Below are 9,171 nucleotides of genomic sequence, written 5' to 3'. Positions count from 1 at the left end.
ACAATAATTTTGATCGAATAATGTATATGTTTAAATATATAAATTTTTATTAAACCTATTATTTTTATTTAAAATTATATATGTAAAAAATACATTATTAGATTAAAATTAATTGTTATAAAATTCATTATATGATTATATATGAATTAAATATACATTAGAAATTTTACTGTTATATATAGCAACATTAATTAACTTTAAATATAATTGACCTATTAGCTCAGTTGGTTAGAGCGTCGTGCTAATAACGCGAAGATCGCAGGTTCGAGACCTGCATGGGCCATTATTTTGTAAAAAAATTTTAAGATCGGATTGTCAAGTTATACAAATGTAATGTTGAAATTAATAAAAAAATTAAATGGTGTAGAAGAAAAACTGACTTTTAAGGAGGCTAATGGTGTATGAAGAAAAACAACATTTAACGTGGCAGCATCGTAGGGGGGGGAGCTTTTTAAATTTTATATACACATAATATAATATATATTTAAAGTGATAAGAAGCTTTTTATCATATAGTTTCTATTATATATTTCTGACAACTTTATCAAATTCACTGGAGTAGCACCTTATTACATAGTTACATAAGCAGGTTCTCTCTTTTATCCTTCTTTGTCATCATCCCTATTTTCAACTAGAATTTAATATAGCATTGTAATTCGTAAAGTGATATCCACAGAGTAGAAGTTTTTAGACGATTATGCATGCAAGATAAGTGTATTGTTCAAGAATTTTTTATTTTTTTTTAGAATTGCATTCTTTTATGACTATTTTTTGGTGATGATATAAGACAATTGTAATAATTAAATGAGATATGAAGAAAAAGCTTTGAGGAGGTCTAACCAAAGCAAAGGTTACTGGATTGGAATAAGTGCTGGTAAATGAAGGACTAAGAAGGTATGTTAGCTTTCAGCAAATTTATTAAAAAAAATGCATTATATTGTAGCTGTAATAGAATGTTATTAATTTTTATTTATATTTTTTTTATATAACAAAATAAAACTTTATTCATAAAATGTTATAACACCTAAAACGAACAAATTACAAAATAATGCATAACATTAAATTTATGTATGATGAAAATCAAATTACTCTATGTAAACAAAAAAGTTGAATTATTTTATTGAAACCAAATATTTTGAAAATGAAAGAAATTTAATTAATTGAAATAATTAAATTTCAATACATTTTAAGTTTCTTAAAATTTTGAAATCTCCTATCCAAACACTACACACTGATAATTTCAAATAATTTTATCTAATGTTATTTGTTTATGATTTGTGTTTACATTAATTTTAGATATATGATATAAAATTATATATTTGATTTACACATTAAACTTTATTTTGGTTCCTCCAAATATTTTGTTGAAGCTCCGTCACTGCATGGCAGGCGCAAACACCTTAACAAGACACCCCAAAACGACATGCATCACCATGTTAGAGGGCCATATGAAATATAAATAGGAGAAGAGCTCCTTCATTAGAGCAAGGTTTGTGCATGTTAGAGCAAGGTATTTTTTTTCCTTTTATTTTCCAAACTAAAATTAGAAACATTATGTGAAAGAACTCGCTGATACATGTGAAATGGATTTTAAAATGGCTGAAGCATAAATTTTATATATATAGCAATATACTTATGTGGTTAACTGACGTTTAAATTTAATGCCCAAAACTATGATATATTGGCATAAGTGTCATTTTTATTCACAACCAGAACAATTTGAGTAGGTTAAATCATTACATCAAATATGAAATTTGAACAATTTAAGCAGCATGCTTATATCGCTTGTATAAAATTAACCTTGGTTATGTGTATTATCATGAAATTTCTCAGGCCAATTTAAGGAAGAAATATTATGAACCAACATGAAAGAGTGCTGCTAGGTGCACCCAACACTTGTAGTGAAAAGACCATAATACTCCTCGGTTATTTTTTTAAAAAATAACCCTCGACTCTCTCTCTCCCGCCCTGCGTTTCCCCTTCTTCTTCCTGCGATTTTCTGCTTCTTCTTTCTGCTTTGTGTTTCTTCTTCCTCATGTTCCCATCAATCAACAACACTTACAAGCCCAACTCAACCTCAGAGGATTTCTTCTTCTTCTTCGTTGAGGAGGTTGTCACCATTGTTGCCGTGATTAGGAGGTTGTCGTGGTGCATTGAGGCGGCTTCCGCGAAGAGCAACGCCGCCGTCCACCGTTGAGGGAGCTTCGTCATCGTCCACCGTCGAGGTAAGCACCGTGACCCTGTCCTTTTTCCACCATTGTTGCCGGCGATAGCGTAAAATGGTGATCTGAAAGTGTTCCTGTGAGTGTTACGGATCACTTGATCCGTAACACTCACAACTTCATTTTAAAAATTGTCAAATATTTTTTTACATTGTGAGTTTTTTTTTTAAATTAGGAATTTTGGTTATTAGAATCACCTCTGAATGTATGCTAAATATTTGATAAATAGTGTCATTTTGGAGAATATCAACTGTTTCAATTTGATTTAATGCAAATATGTAATTGCCTTTTATGTAATTGCCACTTAGAACTGAATGTGGTATCGAAAAACTGATTCAAACGCCCAGACAACCTCAGCAAATTAAGTTCGAAAGTAACATGATTAGGACAAACATGTCTGCATAAAACATTTTTAGTGAAATGTGGATAAATAGATATTTTTTATATAAAAAAACTGCAAACAAAATATATATTATCATGCTACCATGGGTACCCAAAAGCTGTTACAAATCCCTATCCATGTGAAATGCATTCCTTGTTAGATTTATTGATACCTGAAAACAGTATAAAGAAGCTCACAAGCTATAGTCACATGTAAGTATGCATTCGTATTTATAATAGCTATTCAACTTGCTAACTAAGAATGCTGAAGGGATAAAATAGTTAGAATGTTAAAAGAATAACTATGCAAAATAGTAAACTGTTTTTTGTTTTGTTTGTCTAATCTTAATGCCTTTCTTTTTTGATTTTGACACCTCTCAGCTCCAAAATTTAGTCTCCAATACTACATTGAAATTATTGGAAAAATAGATTGTCATATTTTCTTGAAGAATATTTAGTTCTTCCCTTCTCTTCATTAGGATATGCTTGGACAATGGAATTGAAGTTATAGTTTAGAATTTCAATTTTGTTTAAAACTGAAATTAGTTCAGAATTATAGATTTTATGTTTTGCTTATGCCATGAATTAGGGCAAATTAGAGTTCTAAATTCAATTACAATTCTATAGTTTAGATATTACATTAATTATAAATATCATTAAATTTTTATTTAACATGCTATTATATGGAGTTGGCTTGGGTTTGGGAGAAATTGATCCCAATCACTCAAATGGGGTGGGTCGGCGGTAAAACAAATCAATTCTTGAAACTGCAACATCCTCCTCCAAATTACTCTCATTGGTCCTAACAATCTCACCAATTGAATTGATTTCTTGCTTAACCCTAACCCCTTCCATAGAACCTTGAGTATCATCACATTCTGCATCAGTCCAACAAGTGTTACAACTCAGATATTCACCATTTTGATGTTGTGATCTAGGAGCTTGCGTGCATGCTGTTCTTCAAGAGTTACTAAGGTAAATTCCCTTGAATTTCAATGTCAACATAAACTTGTATAGGGCTATAATGTTGCCAATACGATAATGACTCGATAATCAGCATCAAACTTCATTATCTCCCTCAAAAACTCTTTCATCTCCAACTTCAGCATCGTCCCCATCCATCTCTCTGACTAGTCACTCATTACATTCATCAATATCACAGAGGTTAATTGCATCAACTTCATCCTTATGGTTTACTTAAGGGTTGGTTACCAAGTCATGCAATCTTTTATGCTCAAACCTATTCCTTTTCTCAATATAATCTTTAACATTGAGATAAATAACTAAGAAATAATTATAAGAAAGATTTGGAATTGATTATTGACTTTAAAAAAAGAAAATTACTTCCTCATAAACACTTCATTTACGTTCACAATTGAATGCACTACAAATAAAGCTTTATATATTTATAGCTAGCTTTTGCAAATTGGGAATTGAGCTACAAAGCCAAAGAAAATGTATTAAACAATATTTAAGCAAGTGTCTTAAAAAATAAAAGTTTAAAAGTTGTATAAGCTTTGTCATTGAACTCTGCATTCGAAAAGTGGACAACCACATGTAATGGGTGATGAAGTTGGATATTCCATCTTCGTTCAATGATTTCAAACACACAAGTGTGTGTGCTTATTGATTTAGTCAACATATGAGAAAGTTTCTAAAATCCTAAAGTGACTTAACCATGCTTTCAATGATTTTAATCACTCACTCAACCATGCTTTCAATAATTTTAATCATTCTCATTTGTCATCTAGCTTTGGTGGGTTTGTGAGACTCACGCATGAAATTTGAGAGAATGAAATTAGTGATGGATTTTGCGGTGCTCATTTGCAGATCATGGCTAGGACCAGAGGATTAGGTCGTGCCTTAGGTCACGTTACTGGCAGAGGTGTGGGCCGAGGAGATCGTGATGATTCCGATGATGCTCCACAACGTCGAAGGCCTACCGCATCCGCACGAAGGCAGCGAGTCCCTGTGACTGCGGCGCACGATGAGCCAGTGGTCCCTGCGCCAGATGTAGAGGTTGACGTATTTCTGGATGACCCGATGGCACCAGCCGATGTAGAGGACACTGGGGCAGACATTCCTACAGACACAGGCGCGCAGGCTGCTGAGGATGAGCATGAGGGATTTCCGGGTGGTCCGAGTGACCTATCCATGCTGACTCAGTATGCGAATCACGTTGCTTGCAGCATATGGACAGGAAAGGTATTTATAATATTTATTTTTAGTTACTTGTTAATTATACTTTATGATTGAAATTAGTTTTCCTTTAAATGATGATTTTAACGAATTTTGCGTTCCTTTATACTTCAATTCAGGAGCGTCCTGAGTTGAAGTTATCCTCTCACGGGAGGAAGGTCCATAGTTTAGGCAGGTCTGTCCCTGCCATTGAGGGACTAGTTGTTGGGACAGGACTAAGTCCTCTGATCGTGTGTTCGGTAGACACCGGCGATTGGGGACTGTTGTCCTCGTTTGTCGAGCGGTGGCACCGGGAGACGTCTAATTTCCATCTCCCTGTGGGAGAGCTCACGATCACACTGGTCTCTACAGAGGCTGCCAGAGCTGAGACAGGGCAGTGTCGTGGGCCGTACGTACGCCTGCAATGAGTACGTGATATATACGAGCGTCGATGCCAGGCAGGTCATTGGATAGCTACGGCTCGTGCATATCTTCTTCATCTTTTGTGTTGCACTTTGTTTGCTAACAAGAGTGCAACCAATGTGCAAGCTTTGTATTTGGAGGCCTTTCGTGACCTCAGCCAGATCGGGAGGTACGCCTGAGGAGTGGCTGCTCTAGTGCATATGTACGACCAGCTGAACGATGCCTCTATCAGCAGCAGTCGACAGCTTGGCGGTTACATCACACTGCTGCAGGAAACAAACATATTTTTCTTTCGTTGAGGTTCAACAATGTTCAACTTTAAATTTTATTAGACTTTCATTATTAATGTTTATCATTTTGATGTTACCTCTGCAGTGCTGGATTTACGAGCACTTTCCCTCAGTCGCGGAGTCCACTTCTGATCAGGACTACAATGAGGATTCCCCGCGTGTATGTAGGTGGATTGCGACGAAGAAGACTGTGAAGAGCATACGTACAGTGGCGTACAAGGAGCGCCTGGACCGACTCTGGATTCCGGATGTCTGTTGGATCCCGTATGGGGAGCACCGACCGGTCCGGAACTTCCATTTGATTTCATGCTATTCCGGTCTCTTGCGCTGGGGGCCTGTTGCTGTTTATTACCGGCCAGAGAGGGTCGTGCGGCAGTTTGGGTACACACCGGCCATTCTGGCTCCGCCTGTCGATTCATAGGTGTCGTATGATGATACACACGACAGGTGGATGCACTACTCGGATCATATCGTTCCAACAGGTGAGGTGTGCACTATGCCAGTGACTACATGGATTGGTTCTTCCGCATCTTGCATCCTTTCATGACACCAGGCCACGCATCAGATCCTCCGTAGCCCCGAGTCGTCCCTCAAGCCCCACAAACAGATATCCCTCACCTGCTGGAGCTAGGAGCACCATCGACATCTGTGGGATATCCCTCACACATCAGATACCCGTTTGTTGTTGTGTTTCCTAAGTGCATACATGTTTGCTGCACAACAAATTTGTGCATTCAGGAAATACATCCTTCACTGCATTCATCAATGCTTGGTCTCTGTCTATGACAATAACTCCAGGGAGGGCATCACGCTTTAAAAAAAAGGCCTCGAAAGCGTTGTAAAGCCCAGACCAAATTATTAACGCGTTCACCCTCCACATATGCAAAACCGGCAGAGAATGTCATCCCAGTCGGTGTCACCCCAACAAAATCGAGCAGTGGGAGTCTGTACCGGTTTGTTTTGTACGTGTTGTCTATCAAAAACACCAAATTATATGCGTTGACTAACTTCACTGAATCAGGGTGACACCAAAAGATATCACGAGCCACGTCTTCATCCTTTATTCTGTGCCAATGAATATACTGATCACGTTCAAGAAGCTTCATCAAATGTTGCATTTCAAGATCGCTTCCTCTTATGGAAGAATGAAATGCACTTCTTCCATTGTATATCTGTTTAATGGTCGTACAACTATTTGCATTGTGTTCCTTCAGAGTTAGCAGAATGTTTCTTGGCTTCACCATGGACTTCGTCATATCAGCAATAAGTGTTTTTTCAGCTTTAGTCAATCGCCTCGCATATGGATGTCCAACTAATGACTTGGCCAATTCATGATTATGCACTCCACAAATCAACTTCACCATCCAGCCTTCTCCTCCAACCGCTAGCTTGCAATGAAGCTTGAAGGGACACCCACATTTCCTAGTCCCAGTGTCTCTTCTGATAAATTCTTTTTCCCTACACCTATACTCGCCACTCCTTTCACAACCAATTAACACAAACGTAGTCTTTCCTCTACTACCTGTGTTTGTGTCCAACCTTAAAGTCACCGTCACAAATCCGTTTTTATGAGCCACGGATCGAGCCCACTGCAAAACATCATCTCGACACTCAAACACCTACAAAGAAATCCACATAATTTAAGTTTTCTACCAGTATTCATTTTATTAAATCTGTGACAAACATTAACATTTGTTGGACAAGTGGCCTCAGATATCTTAAGAAGGGGGGTTTGAATTAAGATACCACAACTTATTTCCCCAATTAAAAATTCTAGTTATCTTTCTATTCCAATTATAAATTCCCTTATAATGAATTTCTTAAATATTGATTCAAATAGAACAATTTGAATATAAATATAAAACAATAATAAATAAAGGAGTTTAAGGGAAGAGAAAATGCAAACTCAGATTTATACTGGTTCGACCACACCCTTGTGCCTACGTCTAGTCCCCAAGCAACCCGCTTGAGAGTTCCACTATCTTGTAAATTCCTTTTACAAGTTCTAAACACACAAGGAAAACCCTTCCTTTGTGTTTAGAATTCTTTCTCAACAAGAGACCCTCGGTCTCTTAATTCCTTTTCAGAATGAAGAAGAAGAGAAGAAGAAATCTCTCTTGAAAGAGATAGATTTAACAATTTGAGCACTTAAATAATTCCTTATTGAATCACAAATAATTTGGCCAAGGAATTTGTAAGAGGATAAAACGATTTTGCTTTTTAAGAGGATAAGACCTTTTTGTTCTGGAAAACTCTCTTTAAAATCGTGTCTCAAGTCACATATATATAGGCCTATGATAGCCATTCAAGAACCACACAAAAGGATGTGACTGTTGAGAATGTTTTCTGAAAAACTCCTCTGGTAATCGATTACAATATGTGTGTAATCGATTACATGCTTTAAAATTTGAATTAAAACGTTCAGAAACTGCTGGTAATCGATTACCATATATGTGTAATCGATTACACAGTTCAAATTTTGAATTCAAATTTTAATAGCTGTTGTAAATCAGTTTTGGCCATTGGTAATCGATTACATCCTCTGGTAATCGATTACCAGAGAGTAAATTTGTTGAAAAAGACTTTTTAACTTAAAATTCTTGGCCAAACCTTTTGCTACTTCAATTGGAATTCCTTTCCTATTTAATATACCCTTTCTAAGACTCTATAGACTGTCTTGCTCATCCATCTTGAATATCTCTAATTGCTTTGTCTTGAGTAAATCTTTGAGAAGCATATGATTCATGTAATCCTTTGGCATCATCAAAACTTTCAGCTTGATCCTTTGTCTACAATCTCCCCCTTTTTGATGATGACAATACCTGAAATCAAGACAAGCTATATACAAGATGATAGCACGTTCACACAACCCTTACTCCCCCTATCTTTTGGCATGTATGCCTAATTGATTTCTAACCCATATGTGCTCTCCCAAGTTCTCTCCCCCTTTGGCAACATCAAAAAGAACTAGATCAAAACAATCAATATCCAAACATTAACACAATAAATATCCAAACAAAGCCAACCATTAAATTGAAATAAATCCATACAGCGTCATAATTAACCAAAACAAAAGCGAGAATTATAATAATAGTGCAAGACTGCGATAACTAGAACAAAAAGCCAAATACATGGCGATAAAGCAAAGTACTAATAATATTTGACTACTAATAAAACTAAGTTAGAATAATAACATATAATCTAAGAGGATGAAGGAGGCGGTGGTGGTGGATCAAAGCAAGTTCGGATGAAGGAGACATCTTCTTCAACCCTAGTGATCCTTGATTCCATAGCATCGAACCGTATGTCAACTTGCAATTCCATGGCATCAAACTTGTCACCAACAAAAGTCTGAAGTCCATCAAACTTGTCCATAAGCCTTTGAAGAAGAGTGGAATTATCTTCAACTGGTATGTGGCCTTCATCATCAGCAGGTGGAACACCCTTTTTGACCCAAGAGCCATCACGCTTTTTGCGGTAACCAAAAGAAGCAATCACAGCAACACCAATTAAAAAAGATCGCTTGATTGGAACATAAGGTTCAGAATCAAGAGGAATTTGAAAATGGCGGAAAAAGAGAGTGAGAAGTTGTGGATATGGTAGTGGAGCATTTAATCACAATGCCTTATGCATGCAATATCTGACTAAGTGTGCCCAGTCAAGTTGACGCCCTGTATG

The 9,171-nt window shown here is 36.5% G+C and overlaps 1 non-coding gene across 1 annotated transcript; it reads left to right on the top strand.

Moving 5' to 3' along the window:
* The first annotated feature begins 209 nt into the window (after window positions 1-209).
* Window positions 210-283, top strand: TRNAI-AAU (transfer RNA isoleucine (anticodon AAU)). Its single transcript has one exon. It is a non-coding gene; the product is annotated as a tRNA-Ile (tRNA).
* The last annotated feature ends 8,888 nt before the right edge of the window (window positions 284-9,171 follow it).

The sequence above is a fragment of the Glycine max genome, chromosome 4 (genome assembly GCF_000004515.6).
Source record: "Glycine max cultivar Williams 82 chromosome 4, Glycine_max_v4.0, whole genome shotgun sequence".
Classification (NCBI taxonomy): domain Eukaryota; kingdom Viridiplantae; phylum Streptophyta; class Magnoliopsida; order Fabales; family Fabaceae; genus Glycine; species Glycine max.
Note: the sequence above shows the minus strand (reverse complement) of the source record. Positions and strands in the feature narration are given on the sequence as shown.